Genomic DNA, 19,096 nt, shown 5'->3' on the forward strand with positions numbered 1-19,096 from the left:
TAAGACAAGGGACTTTTACAAGGCACGGGTCCGTCAGTTAAACGCGGAAGTCAAATTAACTGCTCAAAGACCAGGTGTTGGCTTTTGCTCGCCTTTTTAAAAACTCGCGGTGCTGAGCTTGCAGAAGTCCCCGCTAGTCAACCAGCAGTCACGTAGCTTATATTTTATTGTGGCTTTCGCGCATGGAGAAGTCTTCCATCTGCGCGGGTGATTTAAATTTAAAGGAAAAAATTTTAGGGGTGGACATAACATTCCCCCGGAAAAGCGAGAAGCTAGTATAGTTTTTCGGTTTTCCTATGGCCACCTTCTCCATAAGCGAGAGCCACTTACAATTTTTTTGTTTAAAGTATTTTTAACTAAATAAAAGAGTAGAGAAGAGCGTCATCTGGCGCGAATATTTAAATTTAACTTCATGTTTTAATTTCGCACTGTCTAGCTTGGTAACATTATGAATACTGTAAAGATTTTACAACGACATTACATTGTGTTAATTTTGCTGACGAATGATTTCTCTTATCTCGCTTGCTTCTCGGGTTCGCGAGACCGGTCTGAGCGTCAGTATAGCTTCAACCGTTAATGAAGTGTGTTTTTACGAAGCAAAAAAAATTTTTTTGAAGTTAAGAGGATGTACCCGACTGCGAGGAACTTCGAGGGGTATGGTACGTGGTACCAGATGGTGGTGATGGTTTATGGAGAATGGGTAAGATCAGATTTATTATATTATATTTTCTACCCAAACTATGTACTACGATGGTAATGTAGTAATTATTAAGACGTTATAATAATTTAACAAAGTTATTTTTCACTATCTTCCACTTAATTAACATTTTTATAACTCGAACAAATACCACAAGCTTCCAACTTTACTAGTATTCAAGTTCGATGGATTACCATCGAACTTAGGCTAAGAGAGGAAACTCTCGACCATGTGGGAAGATGGTATATGCATCTGTTGGCTTGAATTAGATTTTCACTAGTCACTTGACCACAGGCATGAAAAACTTTAATCATTAATATACAATCGGTCAAAGAAAAAATAACTGTATTAAATAATATTGATCCGAATGAATTATTGGAGTTTTTTTTTGAAAGGTGTTTTAGAAGCATTGGATGATTATGCACCAGTAGTAAAATGTAAAATAAACAGCAATTCAAATTGCTGGATTACTAGAGACTTAAAAAATAAATGCCGAGAACGTGATAAAATGTATAAACTTGCGAGGAGAACTGATGATCAAATTATATTAAAACAGTTTAGGATTAGAAAAAAAGAATTAAAATTAGAATTAAATCATGCGAAAGAAACTTATTTAAAAATGCTCTTGTAATATTACCTACTGGTCGTATTGTTTAAGTGGGCTCAAGCATTTAGGGTTAGTAAAAGGAAATCGATCTTCTCCCTTAAACTACTTTGATCCCAATGTTCTTAACGATCATTATGCTACTATTGTCAGACAACCTGAACCTTGCAATGTAGAATTTCTAGACTCATTATTTGTACTATATAGTTGTAAAGTATACTGTTCTTTTGATTGGAGCATGGTTGATATTGTTGATGTCACTAAGCCCTTGAGTTTAACATTGCAAAAGTCTAAAGGTAAAAGCCCGGACTGCCTAAATCTAGGTTGGCTAAGAGACTATATTCAACAAATATTATTATTTCTTACATCATTATTTAATCGGTCTTTTGTGACAGGTATCGTCCCTAATCTTTAGAAGATCGTCTTTATTATTCCGCTAAATAAAATTACTCTACCCAAGTCACCATCTGATACTAGACCAATAGCAAATCTCTCTCATTTAAGTAAGGTCTTTGAAAAATTCGTTGCAAATCAGGTTGTTAATTATTTAGAGCAAAATGAATTATTAGACAAATACCAATCTGGTTTCAGAAAATATCATAGTACTCAAACAGCTCTTTTAAAACTTACTGATGACTAGAGACATGCTTTAGATGCAGGAAAATTGACAGTACTAGTATTGTTTGACCTAAGTAAAGCGTTTGATTATATAGATCCAAAGGTGATTTTAATAGTTATGATCGAATTGGGATTTTCTTTTGAAGTTGTAAGTTGGTTTTTCTCTTATCTCTCAAATCGATCACAGTCAATCATAGATGAAAATGGCTCCCCGGTGGGCTTCTTAGCAACAACTTCTGGAGTACCTTAAGGCTCCGTTCTAGGACCTATTCTATTTCGCTTAGTAATAAATCTAGTTGCAAAAAGAATTACAAATTGCAAATACGGGTTGTTTGCAGATGATATACACATCTATTACCATTTCCATCAACCTCATTTACTACAAACAATCCAAAAAGTTGCATCTACTGTATCAAGCTATTACAGATTGGACTGCAGAACATCGATTAAAACTAAATTTCAATAAAACGGTAGCAATGATTATTGGATCAAATGGTAGATTAAGAAAGTTAGATATAAACTCAATACTGCCTATTCTTATTGATGGCATTGAATTACCTTATGTAAATTTTGCCAAATACTTGGGCTTACACATCAGTAACAATCTCTCTTGAAAGCTACATGTGTCTTATACAATATAAGAAAATAAACTCAGAGCTTCATAGTCTCAAAGTACGAAAAATTTTGTTTACTCAGGAAATAAAAGAACTATTAATTTCAGCTACTATACTTAAATTAATTGACTATTGTAGTACTGTACTTGTTGACTCCACAACAGAAAACGATCTAAAATTACAGAGAGCAATATGGCATTATTATACAATGTTTTGACTTGAAGTCACGAAAATTTCAAAAAAAAAAAAAATTTAATTTCCAAAGTTATAGCTGTCTGTATTAACCCAGTTCCAAAAAAAAGGTCCTTGCGGTGACAATCATGAGTCCTTGGAGATTCATCTAAAATCAATCGGATGAAAAAAATTAGTTTTATAAATAGATAATCCTGGGCCTGATCGAAGGATTTTTTTTTTTTCAAAAATTAGTAAAATGGCGGCCTCAGGAAATTTTTGTCTAGATTTTTGGGAAAAAATCAACAGTTAATTGGTCTTAAAAAATCGAAATTTTTGAAAAAAGAAAAAAATCCTTCGATCAGGCCCGAGTTTATTATGTATTCTAAAAGCTGTATAAATTTTATCAAAATCTACTGAGCGGTTTTCGAGTTACAGTTGTCACCAGTTCAAAAAACATAGTTTTGAGAAAAACGCGTTTAAAGTTTCACACAAGATTCACGTACAGAAATACGAATTATTAAATTACTCACATCGAGTCATCTATTCCTGGGCTATATAATAGTTCTTCAGCCATTGTGGAAGTTTCAAAAACATCAATTTGCTGTTGCCTACGAAGCATTCTGCCTTCCCGAGTGTTATCGTTGGTGCGCTGATCTGCCACTTTCACACGTGCAGCATCCAATTTTTCAGCAAACCGGTGGGAATTAGACCCACAATTAAGTCCTAGGGTATCCATAATCATTAATAATGAATTTGTACATTCATTAAATATACAAGTAGCTATGTATGCAGCAATTTGTACGATAGTAGAACTAGTATTCACGGTTTTTGGGCATATTTTTCACACTAGTTGGCTGAAGCTCTCATTATTATTCTGATTGAATCCACCTTCACATCTCGAAAGTAAATTATCATTACTGAGATCGTCGTAAATAGGTTTAATAGCTTTTAAAACATCAGGAGGTAAGGAAGAATAATCTTGAGTATAAGTATCAAGCTCTCCACTTGCTTTAGCGCGCTGGTAAGAGCACCAAGAATCTTCGCCTTTGGGACACATTTTATGATTCGGATTTTCATCAGTCAAACCGTAGTGGTAAAAAGTTGCCATAATAGCAGATTTCTTATCTTCAATAGAATCGCAATGATGACGTACTGATAAACCATAGTACACAGTTAATTTGTCTATTACTTTTCCTGTAAGCCTACCTCTACCACCAAGACCTTTTTGTTTAGTTTTCAGAGTACGCAGTCGAGTCCCCATCCGCTTCTGAACATGGCCTATACATTCCTTTTTATTAATGGTTGTATTTTTGTAAGGATCTGCTTTTATAATTCCAGAATAGGATGACAATAGAACCCTAAAAGGAGGTTTCTTGAAGCTACCGCTAGCTATCTGCTTCCGAGCGCTTTGAAGTACCCGAGCTCTCTTTGTTATTTGTCGAATAACTCAAAAACTAATTATCGGATCGACTTGAAATTTTCAGAGAATATTTTTAAGATATTACACATAACGAAAATGCAAAAAAAAATAATTGATTTTTTGAAAATTCTGACTACCCCTAACAAAGAAATAGCAACATATTTCTTTAAATTATTACAAATAGATAAGCTTCCTTATTTGAGTGAACAATTTATCGATATTGATTCTCGACGATCACAAAGATTAGCTCATAAATCAAACAATGTTAACTTTTGAATTCCGCATTTTACATCAAATTATTATGAAAATTCATTACTTATCAGTGTTATTTGTCTCTGGCAAACACTGCCCCCTGATATTATTGGTACTTCCAGTATTGAAGTCTTTAAAACTAAACTGTTTAATTATTTAATGGAGCAAGAGACTTAAGCTAAGTTACTTATTGTCACTCTCTGTGTTATTATAAATAACATTGTTACCATTTTTGACTGTATAAATACAGATATCATATTAACCCATCTACCCTAGTTAAATCATATAAAAAATTAAATTTAAATCATATTATAATTAATCATAAGTATTTTTATTGTTATCTTCATTATATCCTAATTCTTATATTATTTTATCCACTATTGTAAAAATTATTTTGTGTACCTTGCCATTTGGCAACAGCCTTGGCATTATTAAATAAATAAATAAATATTTTTTGAGTAATAGTGATGAACAATTGAATAATAAATAGTAACAAAAACATTTGTTATAAAAATTGCTTTTTCAGCAAATAAACTCAGTATTTTCAGAGTGAAAATGATGAACAATTAAATAATAAATAATTAAAATTACATTAGCTATCAAAATTGCTAAATTACTGAATCTCTGAACACTTGTTAGTTTTCTTAATATTGTCGCAAGAGAAAAATATAAAACATTGAAATAACAAAAATAATAGTAACAATTACAATTAAAATTGCCTTTGTAGCAAACAAACTCAGTATTTTATGTGTAAAAATTATAAATAATTAAATAATGAATATAATAACAACTTTTGCAAATAAAATTGTTAACAAGACAACTAGTATTTGTCTTCTGATTTGAGAACACTATTGGTGCTTTAGAAAATAAAAATAAGAATAATATTTACAACATTAAACAAAGCATTCAGTCGAGCAGATGTTCGAAATGCCGGCCGTTTTGCTGAATTCAGAGATGGCAGCGAGCGATCAAATTAATCTTCACTTCTGCCAATATCTAAGGAGTGATCGTAGCTTGCGTCGCCGTGATTCGCACCATCGTTTCCATTTGATCTGCTGGCTCATTTACGTAGACCTCCGCTTTAAAATGACCCCACAAGAAAAAATCTAGTAGCGTCAAGTCTGGCGATCTTGGGTGCTATCTCAAAGGATCGTTCCTGCCGAACCAGCGGTAGGGAACTGTCCATTGAGGTAGTCTTGTACGGTGACAGCGGGGTGAGTGGGTGCTCCATCATGTTGGAACTACTGTGGTTGCTCCAGCCTAAAACGTCTCTGCAGCTCTGGCAATATCTCAGAAGGAACGAGAGGCCAACCTAGAGAACAAAGATTTTGAAAACTTATTGTTTTATAAACAAAGTAAAATACATCTCAATACTTTTTAACTTACGTCCATGTTTTCCAGTAGTTCGTAGAGCAACACTTCATCACCGATGATTCCACCCACATGTTTATCTTCCATTTGTTTTGGAAGTTCCGATTGACTTTTTCACAATAATTTTCCTCCGCGTAGAAGTGCATATTGTTCTGATTGAAACATCCTTCTCGTGTGAATAACGATTCGTTAGAGCACAATATGCTATGGAGGAAATTTGGGTCTTCTTGATCCAATTGGATGATCTCGTTACAAAATGTTACCCTTAACGCAACATCAGCTTTCTCCAACTTCTGGATTTTTCATTTGTGGTAAGGATGGAGCTTTTCACCCCGGGTGATGCGGTTGATTGTGGACCGGGAAATGTGGATGCGGCGTTCAAGCTTGCGAGTGCTAGTCTCAGGGTCAGCGCGAACCTCTTCGAGTACTAGCTCCTCGTTACGAACGTTTCGTACCACACAGGGACAGCCAATCCTCTCTACGTTGCCAGGCAAAATATTACCCGTCTCTCGCGAAACTATCTTCTTGTAGTCTCCTCGGCATTTCTACCACACACCGTACAAAATTGTCATTTCGACGTAATCGGCCGCAGTGTAATTTGGCATAGCTAATGTTGACACTCACAATTCATAAAAGAAACTGACAGAGCAATAAACAAATTGCATGAACAATCGGGAAAAACAATTGCAATCGACATCGAGTAAGAAAAAAAGATCAAAGCTAAATAAACGTTCGCGAAATTCGGAGAAACGCAGGACATTTAAATAAAAAAAAAAAACATAAAAAATTGTTGACAAGTAACGAAGACGACAAATCAAATGGGCTTCGTTTATTTAACAATGATAGACATAATAACAATATTATTTAAGAGAAGTGAATTTCTGCTTAGACATTTTTGATAATAAATGTCTGTTTTTGCGCTGATAGCTACTTATTCTACTTGATTAATTCAAACGCTCCTTGCTCCGAACAAAAAAGCTCAGAATGATCATTAAATTATTTAAGAATCATGATTGATTAAAAATGATTATTTTAATCAATCCAGAATTCGCAGGCTCCAAGTTTGAAATTTCTGAATTATTCTTTAACTAATTGAGAATCGTAATTGACTATGAATTATTACTAATCAGTCTACAATTTCCTAGCTCTACAAGAATTTCCTAGCAAGAACGGAGAAAAATAAAAAAAAAAATGTGTATGTGTGCAAGTCATACACGGTAGAAGTGACGCTTTCGAAAAGTACCTGATTAAATATACTCATTGAAAAGTATTGAAAAAATAAACAGTCCCTTCATGTAAACTGTATATTTAAAATACATAAAAAAAGAATTAGGATTATTGAAAACAATTCAAATTTCATCATTTTCAATACTTTTCAATTAGTATTTTCAATCAAGGGTAGGCTACGAGAGATTGAGATAGATATAGAGTGTCCGGAGTATTAGGATAAATGTAAGGTTTATTATTGTCCACCGAGCCTAAAAATTATTTAATATTTTAATAGGCTTGTTCAAGTTTACTACGTTCTTCGCTGGACTGAGCTTAGATTAGTATAACTTGCATTGTTTTTTTTTTTAAAGATATTCTTTAGAGAGAATGTAGTCACTTTTAGTTTTTACATGTACATGATCTGCTAAGATCTCCCAAGAGCTTAGTAAACTCGAACGAGCGCTATGTAAACAATTATATTACATTAACCCTTCAGCACTCTCGCTATGAGATTTTCTCTCACGCTCATCAATAACTCAAATTTTCTTTTAAATTTCAAATGGAATGACTATGTGATTTTTTTTCTATCTCCCAAAAAATTAATATGATTTTAGATTGCAATATTATTATTTTAATTGTTCAATACTATAAAAAAATATAATAAATTTTATTTACTCTGTGAGATATTTTCTAATCGCAATAGTAAATTAGGTGGGTCAGAATTTAAAAAATCGGGTCTGATCGGTACAGTTCGGAGGTTCCCGTAAGAGTGCATTTGTGTTTGGATGTATTATTATTAAATATTATTTTTAAATAAGTCAATTTTTTTTTGTCTTAAAAAATTTATCTTGTTTGAGATTTTTTAAATTAAAGGGGCTATAAGCATGCGTGCGCTTCCATAAAAGGCGTGAGAGTTTTGCTCATCGCGCGAGTGATGATAGTAAATCGTTTTGCGATAGTGCTGAAGGGTAAAGTCTCTATATTTTCACATTGAACAAATGACACGAAAGGTTTATAGTAACTGAAATAGGAAACAAATGCTCTAGTTTCAATTTGATTTATATATCTTTTCTGCCCTCCGGCCGGAAAGTGGCAACTTTCTGGCCGCTGCGCTAAACAAAGTTGCCACATTCCGGCTACGTCGAGCAGAAAAATAGTATACACACCTTAGCCAGTAAAAAGTAAAGCCTCAGACCACATGTTCGTCAACCTCGGCTTCGCCTCGGCCAACAATTACAAGTGGTTTGAGACTTTACTTATTTTACTGGCCTAGTAATATACTATTAGGGTCATAATTTACAAGTAGGGTCAACCTCATTTTGGGCCATAACTAAGTGAAAAATTAAAACCTTTTAATTTTTTTTTATTCTGCTTATTTCTATGGCGCATTTGAAATAAAAATTTCGTGAAAGAAAAAAAAAATGATTTCGATAGCTTTTTTGCCTTCAAAAGGAAAAAATTTTGGCTTTCATTTTTTTGGATAAAATTTCTATTTGATCTTTTTTTTCGATGTGTTGGTGTTACGTTCTCAATTTTTAGTATTTATTTTATTACGCCTTTGAATTGGTAGGGACGATTTTTAAATTGAAAGAAAAAATTTAATTAAGAACTGTCGAATAAATTCAGGTTTGGCATCATTGGGTGATCTATTGACCCCCGGTGTGCCGTCACAGATGAGCTTACTTTACCTAACTAATATTTTAGGGACTCACTATTATTGGCCCCATAAGTCAGCCCAAATAATACCCCGTTTCTCCAACGACTTAGCCTCGAAAGGCGGGTACGTGTCGTGGCCAGTCTTCTGGAAATACTCCTCGGAGTAGTATCCACATTGAGGGTTGTCGACCGGGATGACTCCTCCTGGTGGCCGAACTTTGGGAATCTCAACGGAAGTCAGTGTCCAAGTCCTGGTGATGTCCGTCCAGAAGGCAGGGCGGTTGTTGTTGATTGGAATGGACTGACCCTCTTGACCCTGGTACGAAGGAGGCGGTGATTTTGGAGAGTCTTCTTCGGCGGTTCGTACTACTTTCACACGCGGTTCGACGAGTATTTCGTTGTCGATTATTCGCAACGACGGTTTCGTTGCCCGCACTACCTCTACTTCCGGTTCAACTGGGTTTTCGTTATTAATTGCCGACAAACTGAACGGTTGGGCTACGAGACGACGGCCCCGTTGTACCGAGCGACCGGATCGACGCGATCGCCTTCCTCGAGACATGAACTGGAGGATTTGGTGTTGGCGGAACGCTGGCTAGTGCTCGCACCGAAGAGACTGGAACGCTGATAAGCGCTCGACCAGCAGGATGGGTTAAGTTGGCGGAACGCTGGCTAGCGCTCTCGCCGAAAGGTTTTCTTATTTGGGGTGGAACAGCTTGTTAAGCACTCGCCCCCATAATAAGTATAGTGGACTATGTATTCGGTATAGTTGGTATTTATTCGGATAATAGGATCTGGAGAGATTCAAGTCGGAGGGCAGAGCTCTTTACACTAGAGAGTCTCTGGATCTACTGACTGAATTAGCTCCAGATTAGTTTCTTATAAACAGTTTTTCAGCCATGTTTGCAGCTCAGGTTACTCCCTGAGAGAGTCATTGAGGCCCGGGTTCCATGCTGACGTAAGATGTTTGGACTATCCGCGGCCGCGGTGACTCTCTGCTGATGCCTTATCGCGAGACTTCCATTACCAAGCTGCTGATCAAGCCACCAGCGAAGCAACAGACATCTCTCAATGTGCATTCGGAGAATTCAACGAGATATATTTATTTAAAATATAATATTCATAAAGTAATCAAAAAAAATAATTTTAGGCGAAATTCTGAGAACGTAACACCTCCCAGCCCCGGAAACTTGCAGTGCTTCAATAAAAAGCGGTGCTAGTTCGATGACTCTATATAAACCAAAAGAATTTTAACGAATTTCGCTTTTCTCTTAACTAAACCTGAGGTACCCACGATGGCTGATTTCCTTACGGTCTAAATACTACAAGACATTACGGACTTGCAGCTTACAATATTACCAATGATATATAGAATTACAATATATGTGTAATAAATCGCTACTTTGCTGTGGTAAAATAGACAAAGTTCAGTAATGATAAGCTAAATGAAGACCTCAAAAAAAAAAAAATAATAATAATAATAGCAAATTAAGTCTAGTTATGGCAATATAATCGCCTTCTGATTCAAATTAGTTGTAAATACTAATAATTGTTTCGCGTAATCGGTTATTGATTATGTATTATAAAATATGTAACAATAAATCAAATTTATTGACCCTTGTCATGGAATAAAAAGTCGGTAAATAATTAAAGTAAAATAATCGGCTTAAGTCGCTGAATATAATACTTGGTATGTAAATAAACAAAGAAAATATAAAACTGATTATTATATTGAGCGACTATTGAGGCATTCTAAATATATAATATAGATTAAAATATAATCAACATTTGTCGATGAATTTAGTGCGTTAAAATAAACAAGTGTCATTTGCACTAAGTTATTTATACAGTTTGTGAAAAGTACACGACAACTGTGTAATAAGTATAGTTTAAATTTTTAGCTTAGCCTAGCTTAACTAATGACAATTTATATATGGGAGACGCGACTCGTTTCTGGCTATTTTACGCCGTCGCGCACATCACTGTTTCTTAGACGAGTTAAAGTTTCTCTATTGAAGCACTCGTGTAATTTGATGCGCGAATCTTCCTGCTGTTGATCTTCAAGTTGTCTCGATAGCTTCCGAAAGGACATCTCTTTGGGTGGTGCTGACTGTCTCTAATCTTGCTATTCGTCGATGATACATATACTCGATCTTGGCCGAGGTATCGGAGCTATAGATCGTTGTTCTTCCTCGTCGAAAATCCGCTTCTGATGGTGGTGACGATGAAGTAGGAGATTAGTCAACGTGTCGTAAACCGCTGTCACTAATAATACGCTGCACCCATAGATGGTATAAAGGGCGTAGGCGTGGAATAAAGTATCCAGGACGAACTTTAGCAGCTTGATGATTAGCAAAATTGAGAAAACGCCGGTGGTGAATGAGCCAAAATCTATTAGTGCTCGCCAGATTTTCCAGCCGGTGCTAGTTGCAAATTTTTCGAGGGCCTCTTCGTCGAATAAGCCTATGACGTCGAGACTTCCTGCAGGTATGACGTGTCCCGCTGCCCCCATTGCTATGGAATTTAAAAGAGCAGGTCTTTCCGCTGGAAACATGATACGGCTTCTCAGCTTTTCTAGATCCTTTTGAGAATAAATTCCCGAAATTGCTAAGTGCTCTGGGTTTTCGTAATTCCAAGTTGGACTCGTGAGAGATTGTAGTTGTTGAGGCTCGGGTGCTCTGATTGCCTGTGGAGTAATGTGGAACCAGACGCCGTCGATTAGGTAACCTATTTGTAAAATAGTATTACATTCTATCAGGGTACCGTGTTGTATCAATATTCTTGACTTGGGTGTCAGGAAGTAACTTTTATTATTATATGTTACAGGCAGCTCCTGATAACATTGTTCTGTTTCGCGGACCTTTACAGGTGCTGAGATACACTTCGTGATGTGTACTAATTCTCCGGCAACGGTGATGTAATACCCGGGTCCTTTTATCAAGGCATACCCAAATGCGTCAGGTGTTAGTGACGACAAGGCCAACGCGTTAAGAAGCACGGATCGTTCTAGTTCACAACGTCGAACTAGAATGTCATGATAAAGATTTTGAAGCTGTTGACGGATGAATTTCTCGACATATATAAACTTACTGTTTATATATGCAAAAATATCCATGTCTTCGGTTTTGATAGTTTCCACTGAGAGGGTATGACCTTGACTTTTGACGACGATGATAAATAGTTTCGGGTGCTCGGTCTTGATTACCGTATGCCCACATACTTCCATGAAACCTCGCTGTGCGAGGGCAAAAGTAATGTCCTCAGTAGTAAGTGAGTATACTTCAGGTGATCCATCTTGACCGTACATTTTCGTGGCGGGCCCGTGGTACAATTGCGCGTATTTCATTAAGCACGAATTTTTCGGAACTTCACTCCAGAACGCGGACATACCCTCGCTGGTAATACAAGTTAGTTTTTCCGCGTTACACCTCGTTCCCGACCGCAATATAATCTCGTTTGTTTTTGTATTAAGTGCGGTTTCGTATTCACTTAACGTAATTTCGAATGTAGCGTCCACTACCACTCCCGACCACGTACCGTATTAGTCGGAAAAGGTTCCTTTTTCACAATCTCCCCCCATACTTTGACTACCGGCTAGTATAGCTACCCAGTGACTTGTACTGTTTATGTGTAGGTCGTAAAACGGAACTCGGTCAAATAGCCAGACCGAACCGGTCTCATGCATTTTTTTACATTTGTTATAATCTAAGCTTAGATAGTATTCTCTACGTCCATAGAGGACCGATGATGTATGGTAATGCATTCCACAATGTTGGATGTTTCGATTTATCAGAATTTTACACTCTATAACGTGTACATTTATTATTTCCGCGGGCTGCAAAAGATAAATATTAACCGTCTCCGTTTGAGGCGGGGTATTACCTATTTTGCATTCCCCTACATCCAGTAATGATAGAGTTGACGTATTCATAGAGGATCCGCCGCAGTTGTATCCTACCAGTCCCTGAGAAAGGGGGAGGGACACCAACAGTATAATTGCTCGAAGGCCGAAACCCATCTGAAATTATATTCGGGAAATTCTTAATTTATTTATGTGTACGAATCTTGAGACTCCGTCTACATCTATTTCCGCGGTTTCGTTTTGTCCTATACCAATTAATTCGTGAGGGCCAGTATACTGCGGGTCGCCCTTGCTCTTTCTTGGCTCTAATAATAGGAAAACTTGTGTTCCCGGTCTAAGGCTCTGCGGATTTATTTTTTTGTTATAATAAAATTTTGATCTTTCTTTAGCTCTACGTAGGTTCGCATTGGCAGCTATTTCTGTTTGCTGAATGCGATTAAATAATTGCTCAAGGTATTCTGTATAAGTTGGATTAGTTTCCTCGACTGCTTGAAATTGAGAAGGGAGACGGGGTAATTTCCCGAAAACCAACTGGTACGGAGTAAAACCTGTGCCCTCATGTTCGCTTACATTATACGAAAATGAGGCTAAGACCAGGTACTCGTCCCAGTCTTCCTCCTCGCTTATGCATTGTTTTATATATTCCTGTAAGACATGGTGCGATCTTTCGACCGACCCATTACTTTGCGGACTATATGCAGTCGTATGATATTGTTTTATTTTATACTTCTTAGCAATATTTTTAAGTAGGCTTGAAAGGAAATTTGTTCCCTGATCAGTAAGTATGGCTTTAGGTGGACCGAAGTAGCAAAACCATCTGTTTACCAGAGCATTCGCTACATTGACCGCAGTTGCTTGTTCTAATGCAATTGCCATAGAGAATTTGGTTAATAAATCCTGAATAGTTAAAATATATTTCATGCCCGACGCAGAAGTGTGCGTGGGGTACATGATATCGAGGCCAATTTTGTCGAATCTCGCATCCGGTGTATCTGTGAGCACCATTGGTTGCTTATTTTTTACTCTAACTAGCTTTTTCAGCTGACAATCCAGACATGTTTGAATATATTCGATAACGTCCTTTTTTATGTTAGGCCAGAAAAAATTTTGCCTGATTCTTTTGTAGGTTTTAGTCATACCTTTATGACCACCTACAGCGGAACCGTGGTATTCTTTTAAAATTTGAGGTTTTTCCTCGTCCTCCGGAATGCGAACTAGATTAAGGCAAATAGTAATTTTTACTTCAGTGTCGGAAAAAATTTTAATTAACCTGCGCTGGATTGTCAACCAGTTAACGTCGTCAATCTTGTTAGTTTTTGATATACTAAATGATTCTAATCCTAATTCTATCACATTTGTATAAACATTATTCAGAGTGTCACAGATGTCATCCACGGATACGAGATCTAACGTCCTGTATTTGGGCACAGCCAAAATACAGTGCGTTCTTTTTCCTTTATATGGGATTATAGTGGATTTCAGATAATTACCGCGTAAGTCGTTAGGAATTTGCAACATCCCGAAAATTTCGCGGCTACCCTCATCGTAGGGATCACCGTTAACATTGACGAAAATTAAGACATTATCTGCTTGCATCGATAGCCGGTCCCGGGTCTCACTGACATTAGGCGCGATTTCACGTACTTGCGGCGTGGTTGTCGCCCGATTGTTACGCGGAGGGCGTTCAGGGTTTACTTCATCCGCACCAGCCTCTCCCTCCTCAGACTGACGATCGTCCTCGGAGTCATCTGCGTTCGTATGTAGTTCGGGTTCGTTGTCTACGTCTTCGTTGCCGCTACTTTCGTCAATATCCATGTTAGTCCCGCGATTATTCCGCTCAGTATCTGTGGGAGGGTCGTCAGACGCTCCTTCGTACATAGAATCGGTTGAGGATAATGACGCCATGTCACGCGGAGTCCCATGAGTCGAGTTGAGACTTCACGAGCAAGTTCTCAAACTATTCATGTGCAGTGTTATTTTGAGCCCTTTCTGAGTTCTGACACAATACGCTCATTATGATGCTGCGCATATTTCACATTTCTTGCATAATACAATACGAATACTGAGTTTGAGTCGAGTTGAGACTTCACGAGCAAGTTCTCAAACTATTCATGTGCAGTGTTATTTTGAGCCCTTTCTGAGTTCTGACACAATACGCTCATTATGATGCTGCGCATATTTCACATTCCTTGCATAATACAATACGAATACTGAGTTTGAGTCGAGTTGAGACTTCACGAGCAAGTTCTCAAACTATTCATGTGCAGTGTTATTTTGAGCTTTTCTTGAGTTGCATTCCATTACATACATAAAATTCACACAATTATTGAGATTAAAATATTACATAATCTACACAAAGCAATCATTCAAACCGAATTCTTTTCACTTCTTTACTCCACATAAATTTCATCCAATCAATGCACACCTTTGAAATCAGAATCTCAAATTCAAATCATCACTCGATCATACAGTCCACTATCTCTCCACAATCTATCCACTGTCAATCTCTCGCTATCTTCATTCAAACTCACAACAAGCTACATTATTCACTTTGATTTACAGATCATATTTGAGACGAGCGAACGAGCGAACGAGCGAACGAGCGAACGAGCGAACTAGCGAACGAGTAAACAATTACTCGAAACCGAGTCCACGAGTTCCTCCCGAACTCCTTTTCACCTCCCGAAGCCAGCTTCGCACGGTTGGAAGTCAACCTCCCTCCAGCGGTCATCCTCAGACGACCATCAAAAACAACTCCACGCCAGTTTAACTTCCTTATAATCTTGCTGGGACCAGATTCATTAATATCAAATACATAATATTGTTGTTATTAAAATTGTATTAAAAACCATACACTTCGAAATACAAAATCAAAGATTTTGGTCCCTCGAGCCGGAGTCCGGTTGAGGATAATGACGCCATGTCACGCGGACGCGCCCTGGGTGTCATAGACTCCCGAGGTTGATCCTCGGTCGTCCGTTCGTCTTCGTCAGAGAGAATTTGCGGCTGAGGCGCTGACGACGGCCCAGGTTGACTCGGGTCTTGAATTGCCCGTGCCGTAGGAGCTGGAGCTGGTATAGCTCACTGTCGAGGTTTAAATGAAAAACGGACCGGCGGAGTTATCTTTTTGCGATCTTCGGGTTCCAAATTACTGCTTTGCTCCGGCGTATCATTGAGCGCTCGAGCTTTCCTCCAAAGGTTATAGGGCCCCCGCGCTCGTTTTCTATTTTCCGCAAGGTCTTCGTCGCTCGATTCTTCCGGCGTGGATATAGTTACGTCCGGATTTCTTTCGCGAATCGGCGCTACCTGTACGAGTTCCTCGGGTTCATCGACTGGGTTACGCGATAATGAATCGACGTTAGAATTTATCCGGCCTGGTTTATATATGACCTTGTACGTGTAGTCCTCCATGCTCAACCGCCACCTTACAATACGTGAATTCGGTGAGTTTACGGAATTTACCCACCTTAACGGTCGATGATCGGTTACTAGTGTGAATTGACTTCCGTATATATACGGTCGGAACTTGTTCACGGCGTAAACTATAGCGAGCATTTCTTTTTCAATTGTGGAGTAATTATGTTCGGCCGAATTTAACAACCGCGAGGCATAAAATACGGGTTTATCTTTATTTATTTCACCCTGACTTAGACAAGCCCCGATGCCATAATCGCAGGCGTCTGTAGTTAAAATGAATTCGCGAGAAAAGTCTGGGAATTGCAAAATCGGAGAATTAGTCAATCTACCCTTAAGGGTTTCAAATACTTCCTTCTGGCTCTCGCCCCATGCGAACGTAGCGTCCTTTTGTAAAAGGGAGGTTAACGGTTTACTAATTTTTGCGTAATTATCAACAAACCTTCTATAATACCCCGTGAGACCCAGAAATTCCCGAATTTTCTTTACAGTAGTTGATATCGGAAATTTTTCGACGGCGTCCGAAGACGCTCGAATAATTCCTTAACTTTCGCAATATGTTCCGCGAAAGTTTTTGAATATGTTACAATATCGTCCATATAGACGAACACGCCCTTGCCTATCATACCAGCCAAGACCTTGTTCATTAATTTTTGAAATGTCGGAGGGGCGTTTTTCAGCCCGAACGGCATTCTTAAAAATTCATAATGCTGGTCTGGGGTCGAAAAGGCAGTTTTGTGTATATCATCAGGGTGGATTTCAATCTGGTGAAATCCACTAGCTAAATCAAAAGTGGAGAACCAAGCGACCTCTCCAGTTTGATCGATAATTTCAATAATATTCGGTGTCGGGTAGACAACCGTAAATGTTTTATCATTTAAATCTCTAAAGTCTATGACCATGCGCCACCTTTTATTGCCTAAAGAGTCTTCTTTCTTTTTGACAATCCAAATGGGTGAACAATAGCCGGATTCTGAAAGTCTAATAATACCTTTTTCCTCTGATTCCCTGGCCTGCCGCGAGATTTCCTCTTATGTATGGGAGAAAAGCGATATTGCTTTTTAAATGGTTGGTCGTCAGTAGTGATGATTCTATGCAAGATCTCGCTTGTTGAACCAAGATGTTCCCCGGGTAGATAAAATAGATCTTGATTATTAGCAATCAAGTTTTTAATTTCTACGCTTTGCAATTCCGATAACTCCTCAGTGAGGTGAACAGAGCTAAACACGCTCTGTGACCGTTCTGGAGTTTTCATATCCTCGGATATTATGAACACGTTAGATTTTACTTTTACTGGAGAGTTCGGGATTTTAGAACAATCACGAGAATTATCATTGATAATTTTAATCGACGATAATTTTTTTGAGCAATCGCTTTCGTCCCACCAAAAAGGAGGTTTCAAGCTCACTACTGGTTTCGGAATTAGGACCTCATGGTCTAAGCTATTGTAAGCCCTTAGGAAGGTACCGTTGTCGTTAGCTTCGAAAGTGCCGCCCAACTCCACTCCGGGAGTACAATAAATGCGCGCGGTACGTAACCATGACTTTGGGAATCGGAAGAAGTTTTAATTTTAATCGCTGAAACTGAGTTCGGGCTTAATTTGTCCATTTCAGTTTCGAAAAATGGTACTTCTATATCGAAAAACGTAAATATTTTACGATCGAAAAAGAGCCTAGCGCCGTATTCGCTAAAGAATCTAGCTCCCAATAAAGCGGGGTGTAATGTAGGGAAATTATCCTCGACAACACTAAATTCCACATCGTAGCTGAATAATTCCACGTAGGTTTTACCTACGGTGAACACTGGATCCTTATTAATACCCAGCAGCGCTAATTTAAAATCTCGATCGATATATTGCGGTTTACAAAGAGCACCTATTTTTATTGAATTTATTCCCGATCCCGTGTCAAGCATAACGGTTACTGAATCTTTAACGTCGTTACTTTTAGCTAAAATCGCGGGCACGTTAGTCTTACGGAGATTTATCATAACTGTAGCGATGTTGACGGGTTCGCTGGATTTTTCGACGGGGATTTGCCCTGGCTCCCGGAGGTCCCGTTGTTGTTTTTCCCCAGGAGTAACGAGTTTCCCAACTCACCCATACGAGATTGGATCAATGAAGAAAATTTAAAACATCTCTCAAGAGGATGGTTAGTCTTGCCGCAACAAGGGCAAGGTTCGTATGTGTTGGACCTTTGATTACCCCCCGAAAATCCGCTTTTAGTTTTATTCTCGCTTTTGTCGGATTTTTTTGAAACATTACCGGAGTTAGTATTTTGTGTGCTATCACCGTTACCGTTTTTTCCATTCGATCTTGATGCCGTAACCTGCATTTTTCTCAGGTTTCGATTTATTATCGTTCGCGTTACCTTTAGGATCTTGTTTTTGAACAACCGCTACTGCAACTGGAGAGGTTAATGACTGATTTTTGAAACGTTTCGCGTTCATTTCGTGGTCCTTAAATGCCTCGATCGCTGACGTGTAGGTTTGCTCTAAATCGTCATGTGGTTTTAACCGGCATTGGACTTGCAAAAGCGGTGAAATACCCCGTAGAAAAGCTGCGATAGAATCTTTATCGATCTTGATTGTTTCCGAATCTGTCAAGACGCCACGCTCCGAAATTTCGGCATGCAATATGTCGCGATAAATTGCTCGTGCGCGGTTGACATAAGATACCATATCTTCGCTTGGTTTCATTATTATGTGTTCCATATCGGCCTTATATTGATTTGCGGAACGGCGGCGATCGAAAACGGTTCTTAAAAGATTTTCAAATTCCTTAATGTTAACATAGTCCATGTTCTCTACCGTAGTGCGCACTGGACCTTCAAATTTTTGACGCAACAAGGTCAAAAACATGAATTCGGCAATGGGAGGGAGCATGGAGCATGCTCTTTTACAAGATCTAATAAAATCTGATACTGAAGCGCTAGACCCGTTAAAAGTGGGGACATAAGACAGTGCATCCTTGATTGTGATATAACTGTTACTTGATACCGAATTGACTACTACGGGCTTTGATTCTTTGCCATTTATTTGAGCAATTTCCTTTTTTAATAGGGAGATGGCGGAAGGCTCATCTGAATTTTTTATTTTTGAATTTTTAATTTCGCGAACCATTCCTCTCAAGACTGCGGCGGTTTCTTGAAGTTCTTTGTCTTGATCGTCTTATTCTGTTTCCCGCTGGTCCAGAGCATCCTCCCTG

At 38.1% G+C, this 19,096-nt stretch overlaps 1 protein-coding gene across 2 annotated transcripts in view; it reads left to right on the forward strand.

Annotated features, from left to right (window-relative positions):
• Positions 1-19,096, forward strand: part of LOC123268101 (neither inactivation nor afterpotential protein C-like) — a 599,151-nt gene that overhangs the window by 117,336 nt on the left and 462,719 nt on the right. The gene's annotated exons all lie outside the window — the stretch shown is intronic.

This window comes from Cotesia glomerata, linkage group LG6 (genome assembly GCF_020080835.1).
Source record: "Cotesia glomerata isolate CgM1 linkage group LG6, MPM_Cglom_v2.3, whole genome shotgun sequence".
In the NCBI taxonomy this organism is placed as follows: domain Eukaryota; kingdom Metazoa; phylum Arthropoda; class Insecta; order Hymenoptera; family Braconidae; genus Cotesia; species Cotesia glomerata.